The following is a 16,643-nucleotide window of genomic DNA, read 5'->3' as shown; positions in this document are numbered from 1 at the left end:
TGTGACATTAAAGCTCTTTTGATTATGCTAAAAATAACTTGTAGAGCTAAATACTATTCAAGTATAAAACAATTTTTAAAATACACATTTAGCAAAAACAAACATATTTTAAATACTGTTTTCACATGGCACACTAATATAAGATCAGGTTTTTAAAAGAGAAATTAAAGAAAATGATCAGTATAAATATCTACCAAACTACTAAAAGCTGTATCATAATCCTAAAACTAATTCATGCCTTTGATCTTAATATTCCCATTTTTCGTAAACCAATTATAATCAAATATTACACACGTACACACACACACACACACACACACATATTCCTGAAAATTTTATATAGCACAAATAGGATCAATCCATATTCATTTGCAAGTGCAACAAAATGAAAAGATAAACAAGTGATACATTAAAACTGTACAAAATCTTATTGATAGTATAATTAGAACTTTTGAGTAGAAAAGTGAGCATATGAAAATAAATTCCAAGAAATTAAGGAAAAAAATTGAAGGAAAATGAATAAGACTTGCTGATTCAGTCAGAAAGTAGTGCGCTCAGCTAATTCCTGGGCCCACATGGACATAGATTCTTTAAATAACAAAGTGCTCAAACTGTTTTTCAGGAAAAGCCTCCAGAACCCACTCAAGGACAGTTTGGAACTAGCTTTTCAAGAATGCACCAAGAAGTGGACCTGACCAGTAACATCAAAAATTCAAAATCCCTCCTAGAATGTAATAATGTGCCCTCCACAAGAAGAAGCATGCAACTTGTGAAGAGGCATGATTAGCATTTCTGCTTATGCAAAAGAACTCCAGAACTCTCCCTTCCTGCAATCCAATCTACAGTTTCTCTACTCTGCCTTCCCAGAAATTCCCTCACTGCCAATCGATCAGGGAGGCCAGTGTGAGCCTTTTTGCAGCTCCTGGCCTTCATGTCAGTCAATTTCACAGTAAGTTTCTTCCATTTTACAAAAATTGGTGTCATGATATTGGCTTCCGTACTTGTTGGGCAGAGAACCCTTGTTCAGTATCAGCAGCGGCAACTAGCACTTAGGTCCCCCCCAGGGGAGAGAGAAAAAAATAGAACAAATGAACCAACAGGCCAGGCTTTTCTTACAGGAAAACTCATTTACATAAAATTATCCTCATATAACCCTCACCACAGCCCCATTCCATAGATACTACTACTCTTGCACCCATCTCACAGATGAGACATCAAGAGGTCAAGAAGCTCATCCAAGGTTAACCAGTAGGAAGTGACTTCACTGAGATTCAAACCCAGGCAGTCTGATTTCAGAGCCTGCACTGACAGTGGAGCCACCGAAATTAGGTAAAGACAGTTCACTTGTCTTGTAGATTCTCCTCTTAAGTATTTGAAAAGCTTAAAGCCTCTCCTACAACTCACATAAGGATGGTGCATTGTGATTTAAACTAGAATCTATCAGATAAAGGTGAAATTTCCAATAGGAAGAGGAAGCACACATACAATTAAGGACCCTGTGTCTCCCAAATCAATAAGAATTGATTGAAAAATAAGCAATTGCCCTTTATCTGTTACAGTCAACTGCAGTCCCCCTTCTACTAAATGGTAATGAGAAATGTAGATTGAGCTCAATGGTTTCTCAGAAAATAGACACATCTCCAATGTGGACTGTAATGATGAAAACTCAGGAAACCTGCTTTATTTGAACATTGATAGTCTGCAGAGAAAAGTCAAATAAGATCTTTCCAGAAGGGAGGGAAGGACAAATTCCTGATTCCTTACAGTCACTGGCTGGTTCCTTCTGCCTGGATCCTAAAGGAGAAGGAGAAGAAGGTTAAGTTGAGAACAAAGACCTCTACCTCTCCCAGGGAGCCTTGCACGGGTCCTTGCCCTGTAGGTACAGCATAAACACTTGCTCTCCTTGGATTTCTTCTTTCAGGGTCGTCCTTTCCTCCATCTCTTTGGGAATCACCCTTTACTCACATTGAAACCCAAAGGTTCCCAGGTCTCCTTACTGCTGCTCACAGGAAATTTCCTGACAAAGTGAATAGTCCTAAACTATAACTGACTCATGAATATTTATCATTCCCTCATTCAAATTGGACTTCCCAGTCATTCAGTTGGTCAGTCAACACGCATTTATTGAATATATTCAGCCAGCTACAATATGATGCTATTATACAAATAAGAATGTTATGACCCACAGGGAAGAAAATGCAGCCAAAGTCTTCAAAACTCTGGAATGTGAAAACCATCAAAAATAAGCAACTGTTCATTCTTTCTCCCTCTTCAGGATAGTTTGAATGGCTCCCTGCCTCTGTTTTGCTCAGTCTGCATTATTCTTTATGTAGACTCATCTTCTCTGCTTTTCCATGTCTATGTGTGTCCCCAAAACTATTTCAGGTTCTCAGCGGAAAATAATCTGCTTTCCCAAGAGGGTCGAGTGTCTACTTACCCAATAAACAGGGTGGGGAGAGTAGAATCATTTGGTAAGAAGCAGGGCCAAGGGCCTCGCGTGAATGGGATTGGTGGTGGGCCAAGCTATGAAAGATGACTCACACTTGTAATAAACCTCCACAGAACAAAAACCTCGGGGTGGGGGGGTCCATAAAAAACTCGCACAAGAATGTCATAGCAACTTTACTCATAATAAGCAAAACCTGGAATTATGCTTGTTTTTATCAATTTGATGAAAATATTCTGTTGTATCTGTGCAAAGGAACATTATTCAGCAATTAAAAAGAATGAGTGAATGATAAATATAACAACATGGGTGAGTGTTGAAAATGTGCTGGATGAGAGGGACCCTACAGAATATTATCTAATTTGTGATTTTAATTATATCAAGTTTTAAAAGAGGGAAATCTGGTTTACACTGCAGTGGGGACAGTGGGTACTAAGAAAGAAGGATAAGGGATCTGTAGAGTGATGATAATGTTCTATAGCATAAGAAGGAGTTGAATTAAACAGGTTTATGCATTTGTCTAAACCCATTCAATGGCATACTTAATATTTGAACATGTCATAGTACTTTTAACCCAAAAATAAACTATAAATAAATATTAAACTCTAAATAATAATATGCAAGCTGATGTGCTTTGGAGTGTGGTATATTTATGTCTATATTATACTTTGCCATACTAAAAAATGATAAAATGGATCAACAGATAGATGAAGAAAGAAAATAGATAATACAAATTATAGAGTTCATGTGGTTTGTAAGTGTCTAGTATACAATTCTTTCAAGTTGTTGGGTTTGAAGATCTTGAGGACTGAGTGTAATGGTGCATCTAACATGTTCATCTTAATGCCTAACCAATAGTAATGGGAAAAGTATTAATAGTAAAATCTAAAAACATACTAAAATCTAAAAACAATAAAAGAGAGCATTTAATGAGTGTTTACCATGTAGCAGACCCAGAAATGAATCATCGCACATAGTTCCGATGACAACTCTACGGAGTGAGACACACAGGTCTGCTCAACTTATGATGGGGTTATGTCCCAATGAACCCATCATAAGTAGAAAATACTATAATTAAAATGTGTTTGATACACCCATCTTGCCAAACATCATAGCTCAGCAACACAATGCACTGGAGAGCATCTATTGCCCCCTTCATGACCTCATGGCTGACTTGGAACTGCCGCTCTCTGTCATTGCTTGGCACAGAGGAGAACATCATAGAGCGGGCCACACTTAAGGACATGAAAAGAGACAAAAGTCAAAATTGTGTCTATTCAAAACAAAAGTACTGCAGCACGAGGGAGATATAATTTTATACTTAATAAACATCTGAAAATTGTTTACTATAGGAATCAGAAGAAAATGTTACTTTTCCATCACTGTAAAATATAGCTGGGCCTCAGAAGAGATTTGAATTGCAAATGCTGAAAATCAGAGCAGTTGATCTCTCTGCTTTTCCCTGTGTGCAAGAGCATGAACTTCTTTCTGCTTCTCTCTTTATGTCTATTTCATTCATTCTCTTTTCTGCTCTATGAAACTTAAGCTTAATGAAAATTAAACTAAATGAAAAGGAAACAATGGGCTAAGAGAATGGCATTAAAGATAATCAAATAACCAAGGTAGAAATCAAACATAAAAAAGCACCCTCAAATTTATGAAGTAGGGGGAAAAAAGAAAATCTTTGAAGGAACTTGACATGTAATGAAATAAGACAATGAAGATCAAACCTATTAATTTATATGTTCCCAAAAGGGAAAGCGTGAATGATTGGAATAGAAGCAGAAATCAGAGATGAAGAATGCATTCCATCACTAGTTTAAAAAATGATTGAGTATACTTATCAAAAGTGTCAAGATCACACTGTCACACTGTTGCAAATTGGAGGATACTAGGAGGCATAAGAACTAAATGCACTGGATTCTGGAAGAGGAAAAAAGCACTATTGGAATAATTGGTGAAATCCAAATAAAGTTAGTAATGATTCTGTACTAATGTTAATTTCTAAATTTTCATAAATGTGTTGTGGTTATATAAGATAAATGTTACTTTTACTGGACAAAGACGATAGGGAAACTCTCTGAACTATCTTTTCATCCCCTTCTTAAATTTATAATGACTTAAATTTTTAAAAAAATTAAATAATTTAATGGAAAATGGGGAACAATATTGGTCAAACTATTGCTTTTGTTTGTTTGCTTTTTGGTATTGGAGATTGAACTCGGGGATGCTTTACCACAGAGCTTATCCCCCAATCATTTCTTATTTTTTAATTTCAGACAAGGCCTTGCTAAGTTGCTGATGCTGGCCATGAATTTTCGATCTTATTGCCTCAGCTTCCCAAGTTACTGAAATTACAGGTGTGTGCCATCACACCTAGCTGGTCAAATTATATTGTCCTAACATGTTCATATTGAATGTGCAACAATGAATCTCACCATTATTTGTAATCATAATGAACCAATAAAAATATGAAAAAAGATAAACTATGGCACTAATGTCTAAATTTCTTTATTTACAAAATTGAGATAATCCTTCTTGTTTCACAGGTTGAATGTAATAATAGTTGTTGAAGGTAAATTATAGTGCCTGGAATGTAGTATGTGCTCAATAAATAATGGTAGTTATCAAAAGAAACTGAACAGTCAAATCAAAGGAATTTATTTGTTATTGGAAGATTACTAAAAGAACCCCACATTTGCATACATTCAAGTAAAATTTTAACTTACTTAATGAAAAAGACAAGAATAAAGTCCAATGAACATCTGGAAAAAATAAGGCAGCTAGTTCTAAAGACCAACTGACAAAACATTAAAACACAACTGCTAAAAAAGCTAATAGTAATTCCAGAAAAAGTGATATGAAAACCATTCTTGTGGGGCTGGGGTTAAAGCTCAGTGGTAGAGTTCTTGCCTCGCATATGTGAGGCACTGAGTTCGATTCTCAGCACCACATAAAAATAAATACAATAAATAAAATAAAGATATAAAAAAACAATTCTTGTGAGAAATTTTAAATACTTCTTTTTTTAAAAAGTCTTTTAAGTCTAACGTAGATGTTTAAAAAGTAAATGAAAACATAACGTGTAATATAGCTTTTTTTTTTTTTGGTTGTTGTTACTAGAAATTGAATCTAGGGGTGATTTACCACTGTGCTACATCCCCTGATCTTTTTAGTATTTTATTATTATTATTTTTGAGACAGGGTCTTGCTAAGTTGCTTAGGCCCGGCTAAGTTGTTGAGGCTGGCCTTGAATTTTTGCTCCTCCTCTATCTCCCCAGTCACTGGGATTAATGATATGTACCACTATACCTGGCAAATAACAGTTTTAAAAGCACTTGGATACTCTAGGTTTTTGCAAGATCTTATAATCTTTCACATTAAAAAAATTAACTGATATTATATACAGATAACATACACTATGTATAAACACATGTGTTTATGTGTATACCTGTACATACATGTATTTAAATGCACACATATAAGAGCGTGGATTTATAAAAGACTCCCTTTTCTGAATTGTACATGAGATATTTAATGATAAAATTAAAATGTCAAGTTATAAAATAAAAGAAACTCATGCGTTACAGGATCAAAAGTATAATTACAGACTTAAAAATAGTGAAATGGGATAATTACATATAAACTTATATATCCAATTCTATCAAAAATTCTATCAAAGTTATAATCAGAAATAAATGTATGATCCATAGATTTTTAATTAGATAAATGAATTAAAAAATTATAGTACTGATTTAAGAAATTATTAAATAATTTTTTAAATTTTATAAAGATCAAGTTTAAAAAATTATATTTGAAGAGAGTAAATTAATAATTCTATAAAAAGTTAAATAAATTCAAGCATTTATTTTGGGGGAAAATGGAACATAAATATGCAAAAACATAAATATATAAAATATATATGTTTGTATAATATATATTAAAATAGAAGTTAAGAAAATAGAAGATTCTGTATGAGTGTAAAAGTAGGAACATCTTGATAGAATACTTGGATTAATGGGATGCTGTATTATCTAAAAAAAAATAAAATTAAAAAGGAAAAAATATTATGACTAATTACCACAGGGAACTCATTTGAAATTTTACCCAAAAACTACCTTTAAAAATAGTTTACCTACAAAGTATATAGGCTTTCAAAAATAGATCACTCTTATGGTATGGAAACTACTTAAATTTTTATAAGCTAACAAACCCTAAGGCCTAAACTAGACAGAAAGAGTACAAAAACAAATCTCACTTATTAATATGAATACTTCAAACTGAATTCATTAGTACAAAAGAATTAGCCACCATGACTAAGGAGGGATTATCCAAAGAATTCAGGCATAGGATTGGGAAATCTTTTAATATAATTATTCAAAAAAATAGACCTAATAAGAAAAAACATAAATAATTTAATATAATCATTCAGATGTTTCTAAAGTATTCAATAGCATTTATTAGTCATTATTTAAATGTTTTAAATATCTTAGAAAATTAAAAATAAAGTGTTTTCAACACGAAAGGCTTAGATAGACAATTCAATAATTCAAGGTGCAGACAAAAAGAGGGGTATGACTACTGGAAAGAAATTTTTTCATTATTATCAACAAAGGAAAATATATGTATTTATACAGAAAATGCACTAAAGTATACTGAACAGTTCTGAGGATTAATTAAGTACAATAAAGTGACCAGATACAAGATAAATATACATTCCTATTTGTTTTTCAGGCAAACTATCAACAAGAACATAGCAACAAAACTGGAAAAACTTCAATTAGAATCTTGAGATTTCAACATGAAGAAAATATAAAATTGCCTTGAGAAATGTAAAAACAATTTGTGTGAGAAGATTAGATATTTCAAATACTTTAATTCATACTTCTATTAATTGGGCTCTTTTCACCCTGGTCTAATCCTACCATGATAACATATCAGACATACATAGGAGAGACCTCTGGGAGTATCCCACCTAAGGGAGGTGCTTGGGGTCATGGGAAAGTGATTGCTCTCAGAGATTTAAAGTATGGAGTTAGCCACCACACCATATTTCTCAAAGTGAAGATCACAGCAACTTAATAGGGACTGTACAGGAAAATGTGGTATAGCTTTTCCAAAGATGTGTTTCACATACTGTTTGACAATATTAATGTGGAGGGCTATAGAGAGCTCTTTGATTAGGAAAATACCATACTTTGATTTTGACAGTAGGGTCCTGAGGAAGTAACATTAAATATATTGGGGAAAAGGAAATCAAACTTCTCTGAGATTCAGTATGTTCCTACTGACTCAAAAATAAGTCACAGAAAGTTTAAGAAGAGTGGCATGATATAGCAGGAGTTTAAATCTAGGCAGCAAAAAATGTCTAGTGAGGAATTCAATTTGACATATTTGGATACGGAAGCATTTTAAGACACAAATGTCTAATACTCCCTTTTAAATGCTTGGTTACATAATGCTGTATTGTTAATATCTGTATCCCCTGTCCTCACACCTAGCCTTCAAAAAACTTCTATCTCACCATCTGCCAGGAGCCATTGATGAAATGTGCATGAACCAAACAAATCAACATGGAAGCCATTGGGTGGAAAGTCTGGTATCTGGGAACTCCCTGCGTCACTCCTGCTGGTTTGAGACTGCCCACTACACGTGACTTTCTACTCAGCTGTGAGGTTCAGCACTGCACTGGAGATGGGATGACCACTGGAGCCACATAGACACACAGCCTCTCAGAGATGGGTGTGGCTTGCCAAGAAGCCAATCAGCCTGTTAACTGCAAGACACCATGAAGCAAGACTCCTCCCAATGCCTTTTCCCTGCCTTTGATGAACTCCCCCTCAAATAAAGAACCAGAGCCATTTTCTGTTGTTGGGTTCTAGCTCCTAAGTGGACTGAAGGACCATCAGGAGCTCCCCGTTTTGAATCTAATTTTCGGCTCTGGCTCTTCTTTCTTTACTAATTATTTCAGACTTTCTTTTTCTCAGGTGGCTCATCACCTTCTGAGCAGGAAACTTCCTTGGTGGGGTGCTGGCCACCCCATGATAATCATCATCTAAAATTTCAATAAAAATGTACTACAAAGAAATGTTTTTGAGTAAGCAGTATTGATGAAAATGAAGAAACATCTTTGTTCCACAGTGTGGAAAAGTGAGGATCCCTGAGAAAAGAGAAAACATTGAGAGAGAGAGAGAGAGAGAGAGAGAGAGAGAAGAAATTTGAATAGATGAAAATAAGCGATCCAGAATTATATAATTCTTGAGGAGCCCTTAACCTTCTCTGGTCCAGGGAAGCTATTACAATTTCATATGAACCTCAATAGGCAACAGCACAAAAATTTATAATTGCATTACATTCTTTTAAAGTGAAAGATCTGAGGTTGTAGAATTATGAAAAAATAAAATATATTCAAAATAAGTTGGATTTTTCACATATTTCTTTGGTTTTATCCTCATTTCCATAGATTCAAGTTCACTTCCCTTTACTATTAAGCTTGGTAGGAATTTCTGTCACATCCTGAAATAGATCAGTAGAGCTATGTATACAAAATCATGCAATGATGGCTGGATGTCCAAAGCAATTCTTGCTTACAGCCTGTCTGAATGTCTTAATATATTCTCAAAGCCATCTGGTCAATTTGGAGTGCAGAAAAACAAGTAAGGCAAGAAGATTTCGACAGTGCATGACCAGCTCAACTTAGATTGCTCAAAGAACAATCTCAGCCTGGGGAAAGGCTGAGAGTACTTACGTTCCTTAAGGAAAGTCACCTTTGAATGAAGGTGATTGCCTATGACCAATACTCAGATTAGATGAAAGGCTCTTGCTCTGGCACTACACTCCCTGTGAACTTTGTGATGTAATTCTGATTTTCATGGCAGCTTGCCTACTGTAAGTGAAAGTGTCATCTACTGACATGAAACTAATAGTCTTCTCTACTGTCATATGTCTCAATGTATACGAATAAACTTAAATTCAATTAGTCTCCTGTGATTTCACACCATTCCCAAAAGACTGATCTCCACTCAATGCAACAACAAGTTTAAGCTTTTGGGCCTGGAATAGGAAGAGCTACAACAATATTAGTTGTGATTAAAAACCTCTCTGTTTCCTTACTTGTGAATGATATATCCCACTGCCATATGCATTATTTCACATAAAGAGACCCCTCTAACATCAGCCTGAATTTAAAGGCTGAAAGGGAAAATGTGACCTGACCACTAGAGGAAAGATTGAGGTATATTTGAAACAATTTCCTTTCTTCTTTTCATCACAGCCTCAGAAACTTACCTTGGCTGTGCACTTCTCTTAGTATATCTCACCACTTTCCTACCCTGACTGGATTCCATCCTTGATGTAGAGCAAGAGTTCTCAAACTGTGGTCCCAGATTTTAGCATCAGTATGGCTTTGGATTTGTTAGAAATGAGATAATTCTTGGGCTCCACTTCATACCTAATGAATCCGGAGCTCTGGAGACAAAGCCCAGCAACCTGTGCTTTCACAAACCCCTTGATGAACTGAATGCAAGCTAGAGCACAGGAAGTTGTGATGGCCTTTATATTTTTTTTCATGAACTTCACTAATCACAAGGTGGCATGAACACTACTCCCTCCACCATATTAGAGTGAACTTGCCCTCCCTGAGGTATTTTGCAAGCATAGGGTCATTAACTTAAACTTATTTGTCTCTTTATGTCATTTGTCATCATTAACAAACCAAATTGTAGACTCCAATGGGAGACAAAAAAAGTCAATTGCTACTGTCTGGTCTTAAACTGAATAAGCACTGTAATAAACAATAATACAGACACCCAAAGGATCCCTGCAACTCAAAGCATATCAAAAATCTACCTAGAAGATGAAATGGGGATTTCTCATCTTGAGAGAAGTGTATTTAAAAGGCCACTGAACAAAAACTCCAGAGAATTGCATCAATTTTACCTTCTCTCTTTCAGTTTTATCACCCTCATTTCCCTAACACCATAAGTCGAACAGAAAATTATTGTGAAAATAACAATATTTTCCAAAACAAATCAAGCGTAGGCTCTTGGTTCCTAAATATCTTTAACTTATGACTTGTCAAATGTACTTTAAATAAGTGGTTCAATGCCTGAACTGTTATGAGGTATTGAACAATAGAATGAAGAAATTTCACAAAACAAAGTACAGATTTAGCTTTATTCTTTGCATCTTACTAAAGCTGTGTCACAGGGAGCAATAATCAACTTCCATAGGTCCTAGCTACTTCATGTATCTCATATATATGCAGAAAATTCTTTCAGTTACAAATAGGAAAGCTGAGTCAAACTGTCAGACTGGCATGAAGATTAAAAAAAAAAAGATATAGGTGTGTATGTAGTTATTTGAGGACTTACCTACCTACAAATCTGGGAGAAAACTGAATTCAGTGCTTCAACAATTCTTTAGGAGGTGACCCTTCTCTGCACTGAATCTGCTTCCTTCTGCTATGTCTCCATCCTCCTGAAGGCTGCTTTACAAGGAGCACTTCTAGGCTTCCATCTTCCCCATTTCAACTGCACCAAAAAGAAAGATTGCTTTCCCAAGAGTGTTAATGAAAGTTCCAGAGTAGAATCTCATTGGCTCTAAACATGTCACATGACTACCACTCAATCATAGTGGCCAGCAGGAGAAAAGCTCTTTGACCAGGCTTGGGATCAACTCAACGCTCACCCTTGGGGATAGGGACTGGGTAAGCTCCACTTGTTCTGAGCAGGGACAGGACAAGGGAAAGACAAGGGAAGCACCTAAATGACAATCCTTAAGAAGACACTCCCTGCACTTACATAACCTTGGAAGTGAGCACCTCCTTAAATTTTGCACTCCTGTCACCTCACTTGTTTACTATAGCCCCAGCAGCCCTGCTACAGAGTTAAGTGTGAACAGTTTTCCTAAAAGAAAATCAGGGCACTACTTACCAACAGAAAAGGAATGAATGATAGAGTGACCAAAAATGTAGCAGATGTCTGCTATGAGATTACTTACAAAAGCCCTGGTACACCCCCCATACACACACAAAAAAAATGAAAGCGGAGAACTAGACTAGTTCACAGCTCAAGGTCCTTCCTTCCCTTCTCTAAGACATAGTTCCAGGATCTGTTCTCTATCATCACTACATGAATGGCAGAAAGAAAGTAAATTAAATAAAGTGCTTGGGAAGGAAGGAAGGAAGGAAAAAATTATCAAACACCTAAAGATGTTAACCTGTGGACTACTTTACACATATATTATGTATCTTCAAACATTTCTATTCATATGGAAATTCATTAACTTCCTTAACTGGTAGTCAAGAATGTAACAAGTATAGTCTGACCATTGGAAGACCCTTGGTCAAAAAATGAGGTAATAAACAATCTAACTCCAACATAAAGCAGATATGTAATTAAATTTTATAATTAGCATGATCATTATAAAGTAATAATGAAGCTGGGTTCATAGGCATAAGCAGAGACTGTCCAGAGATAACTGGGACACATTGCAGTGTTAATCACCTTTCTCTTACTGTAACAAATACCCGAGATAAATTGAGTTACAAAGACAGAAGGTTTATTTTGGTTCCCAGTGTGGAGGTTTCAGTCTATGATCAGTTGACCTGTTGCTTTTAGGCCTATGGTGAGGCAGCACATCTTGGTGGGGGTGAGTGACAAAGGAAGCTGTTCACCTCATGGATGCTAGAATGTAAAAGACACAGAGAGGGGAAGGGGCCAAGGTCACAAATATCCTCTTCAAGGGCATACCCTCAGTGACCTAACTTTCCCCCACTTGGTCCCTCCACTTAAAGGTTCCACCCCCTCCCAACAGTGTCTCACTCAGTGTGCGATCAAGCTTTTAACACCTGGGTCTCTGGGGACCATTCACATCACTCCTGTCAGAGAGTTACATAAAATGTTATGAGCGCACAGACCGAGGGGGTTAAAAGTAGGCTCTAAAACTTAGGAAAGGTCATTTTATTCAAAGAACATTTTAGCCAACCATTTTCCCTTGTCAAAGCAATGCTCCACCAATGAATAGTGTCTGCGAAGATGGGGAAAATATTTGATACCAAAAAAAGCAATCAGGTGGAAAAAGATAAAAGAATATGGTGTGTGTTAACATGAGTTAATGAAGTCAGCAGAAATACGAGGAGGATGGAGGATAAAATGGACATAACAGCAGGTTAGGGTCAGATTGGGGGAGTAATAAATGTGGCAGGATTTTTCACCTTATTATAGAAACAATAAGGAACCCTAAAGAGTGACTGTTACTCTTGCCATGGTGGGTCTAGAGTCTTAAGCAAGCCTCCATTCCACGGGACAAATGCAATAAAACAGAAGTGATAAAATGTAAATTACTGCCCTAACATTCAGTAGGGTCTAAAAACTTACTATGAATGGCTGAAATATTGGGGAGAAAACATACCACAGAATTTCAATAATTGTATGCTTGACATTCTATTTCAACCACAGACTCCACCCTTCCCAAATGCCTTACATGGAATAATTGCACACATTTATCTAAAAACTTTGAAGCCATTTGTGCTTGAGAGAATTCTCAAAACAGATAATTATTGCTTTATCATCATGTTATTTTTAAGCTTTTCTGTGGATAAAACACTGTTTTCTTTTATCTGCTACAGGTAAAAAAAAAATCCAGAATGCTTTCTTCATGAGAAAGTTTGTAAAATATTAGAAGATAGCAATAAAGAAATATACATTTGTGAAATTTATTTCACTACTGAATTTGCTATTTTCTGTGATACACAGGAAAACACTGGGAGGGAAAAAAGGGAAGAAACAGAGGTAGGAAGAAAAAAATTGGGAAGAGATCAAAAGAGATGGAAAACGAAAGAATGGAGAAATAAATCTAAAAGCAAATTCAATACCTTGGAAATCTAAATTGGCTAGATTGTATTTGCAGATTAAAAAAGGTATCTCTACACAGATGGAGTTTGGATGGTCCCAAATACAGAATATTTGTACCACCATATCCCCATACAACTTATAAAAATAGGAAAAGGCTGAGCATAAATTGAGACAGGTGGGAGTGGAAAGCAACCCTGTCCCCCAGATTGAGGGATAGAGGGAAAGCAAGTTGTTTATCTAGGATTTCCAATCTAAGAAAAATAAAAAGGTGTCAGCCCCACAGAGCAGTGGATGGATACAGAGAGTAACTGGTCAAGGAAACAAACATATGTCATCAAAAAGACCCCGTGAGCTTGGGGAACCTGCATCTGTATATCAAGGAAACTCCGAGGGCAGCCCTGCAGCCGACAGCGCGGGTATTAGGAGCTGCAGAAGCATCCCTGGTGCACAGAGAGGACTGCAGAGATTCCTTTGCGGCAGCAGGTACTGCCCCCAGTGGTGCTCCCAGGCCCGGGGCAGCTGGTTAACAGGATGCCCCCAGGCCTTTGGGGTCAGGAAGGGGTGGATTCCTCTGGTTCGGGCACGCTCTGACGCTTCAGTTGAAATGGCCATAAAGAAAGCCTTCTACTGCCCTGAAATAGCTATTGAGTTCTCGACTCTGCTCAGCATTTATTTTTCTTTCCCCAGCCATCTGACAATTGTTTGGTTTGGGATACTGGCTGCCAGCCATTTTCCTTGTCAAAGCACTGCTCCGAGAAAGTGCCACGCTATAAATCTTCTTGGGTGGGCCCCAGGACTGTTGCCTACACAGGCTGAGTTGCCTCCCTCGACAAAGGCCATTCTTAAGTTGTATGAGGACAGTCAATGGGGACTGGGAGGAAGGAGCCAGGCTTAGAAAAGAATCTTACAGCTGGGTCACTAAACGTCAAGGAGCAAAGAAACTTTAGCAACTTAATCCCTGTAGGAGTGGATGAAGTGATTTGCCCAGGGTGACACAATTACAAACGTCTGATATTAAAAGTCAGATATTAAAATTCAGGACTGCTGTCAAACTGTAAGGGCCCAGTATGTTTTGGGAAAGGACATGATTTGGGCCATCAGGGTGGGCCATCTAACAGCTGCGTGGTTTGATCAAGCCACTTACCTCTCTCCAGTCTTAGCATTGCAATTTCCAGGTCTCAAAAACACAAGTTTTCCATTTGTAGATTTCCAAGGCCATTTCCGCTTGCAGATTCCTGGAGGTCCTCTGGAGAGCAAGTACCCCTCAGACTTCCCCCAGGCCCTGCCACTCATAGACACACACTTTCATCTGGGTATTTTCGAATAGAGTCCCTTGCTTGATTTTTTTGTTGGACTGGGTTAGAGCAGAGGCATGTGACATTTGCTCAATGGATCATGGGGAACCATGAACTTTGTACACTTTTAAAGGGAGGTCAACAGGGACCTCCTTCCTGAGAAAATGGGCCTCTGTGAGCCTCCTCAGTTTATTCTGAAGCTGAAGAGCATGAATGACCTCCAGCCTCTGGCGGGTGAAGTTGTTGTAGGGTTTGCCCAATGGCATTAAACTCCTCTGCTGTATTTCTGGGTAGGTAAACTTAGTGCGCTCCCTTATTAAAAACATCGGTGGGATGTTTGTCCTGAACCTTGGGTGTATATTTACTAACTATTGCTTCTTTTATTTCTACCTCTTACCCACCTGCTTCTAATAATACTACCCCTAGGGGTACTACTCATCAGATGATAGTAATTAGCAGCAAATTTGATTGAAATGAAAAACAAGTTTGCACATGGAAAGAGCTAAGAAAAGTGCCCTGACATTCATGAATACAGTATATAATCATTGTTATCTATTATTCGTACTGTGCCACAGCCTAGAGTGCTGGCTGTATTCTAAAGAGAAAGCAAATGGTATGTGTTTTTAAAGAGAAATGGGCTGTGTGATCAAAGAAAGTCTCCTGAGCATTTAGGAATGTCAGTGGAGCTAGGATTCTGAATCATAGGCTTTTGTAGGAAAATGTGAATTATTCCTTCCTGACTAGAAGGTGGCCAAAGGGCACCAACCAGTTCACTGAATGAGTCAAGTTCACAGACAGAGGAAATGAGCCAGAAAGGGAGGACCAAGATAACCCAAGGGATTTAGGAAAAGAAAATGGGCCCATATCCTAGACTCGGTGAGAGAGTTAAGACACAATGAATGAAAGCTAGAGAGGTCAAGGCAATAACGACTATCTTGGCTGAAATTCAAGAATCTAAGCCTAAATATCAGCACGGCTGTCCCACACAGATGTGCAGGTTGAGCACTGCACAACTTTACAGAGCACCTTTATAGAGTAACATTCATACTGTAGTCATGGATTTATTTATAATAGCGATTTTTCTGGTAGATGGCAGTAAAGTGTCATGAGGAAGGGACACTTTTTTCTAATCTGCTTAAGACATGATACATGCTCCTGGCAGCTCTTGCTATTAGAAAAGAGAAGAGGACTCCTATCCTAATTAGCAATTAACAACTTTGCCACAGTCAATATTTCAATAAGCACAGAAAGAAACATTCAAGGAAATTCAAATTGTATCAAGAAGAAGTAATTGTTATTTATCATCTGATAAAGATGTAAATGACTGTTACTACTTTAATGTTGGTGAGAGTGTAAGAAAACAGGAACTCTCATAAAGTGTCGCAGGAATATAAATTAGCATAACCTTTTTGTAAGGCACTTGAGCTACGTATATCATAATTAGAAAAGTGCATACTATTTGACCTATCCTTTAGACTTGAGGATTTTCAAGAAACCCTTGCAGTGGTGAACTTACACACATACACATCAAATATATATCAGGATGTTCTTCACTGTATTATTTTTAATAGTGAAGCATTTAGAAACCCTCACATAGCTTGTTTACCAAAGAAAGGCTCGATCAGTTTTGGCCTAGGCATACCAAAGTGCACATACCATCCCATGAAATAGAGAAGGAGGTTGTTCCACAGTATGCTAAAACGAAAGACATTAATGAAATAGTAACACGAAACTTTTAAACACATTGCATAGAAATTTGTATGGTATGCTCATTTGAAGAGAGAAAGAGGTGGAAGGAAGGAGTGAGAGAAGGTAGAGATGAAAACAGGGAAGAAAGGAAGGAGAAAGTAAAGAAAGATAGTGCTTCATATGTACAAACAAAAAGGCTGAAAGGAAAAATGAAATGCTATGAGAAAATGTCCCTGAGAACTGGGGGTATAGGAGGATTTTTTCATTGGTACTGGGGATTGAATCCAGGGGTTTAAACACTGAGCCACATCTCCAGTCATTTTTTGTATTTTATTTAGACACCGGGTCTCCCTTATC

This window comes from Marmota marmota, unplaced genomic scaffold (genome assembly GCF_001458135.2).
Source record: "Marmota marmota marmota unplaced genomic scaffold, marMar, whole genome shotgun sequence".
In the NCBI taxonomy this organism is placed as follows: domain Eukaryota; kingdom Metazoa; phylum Chordata; class Mammalia; order Rodentia; family Sciuridae; genus Marmota; species Marmota marmota.
Note: the sequence above shows the minus strand (reverse complement) of the source record.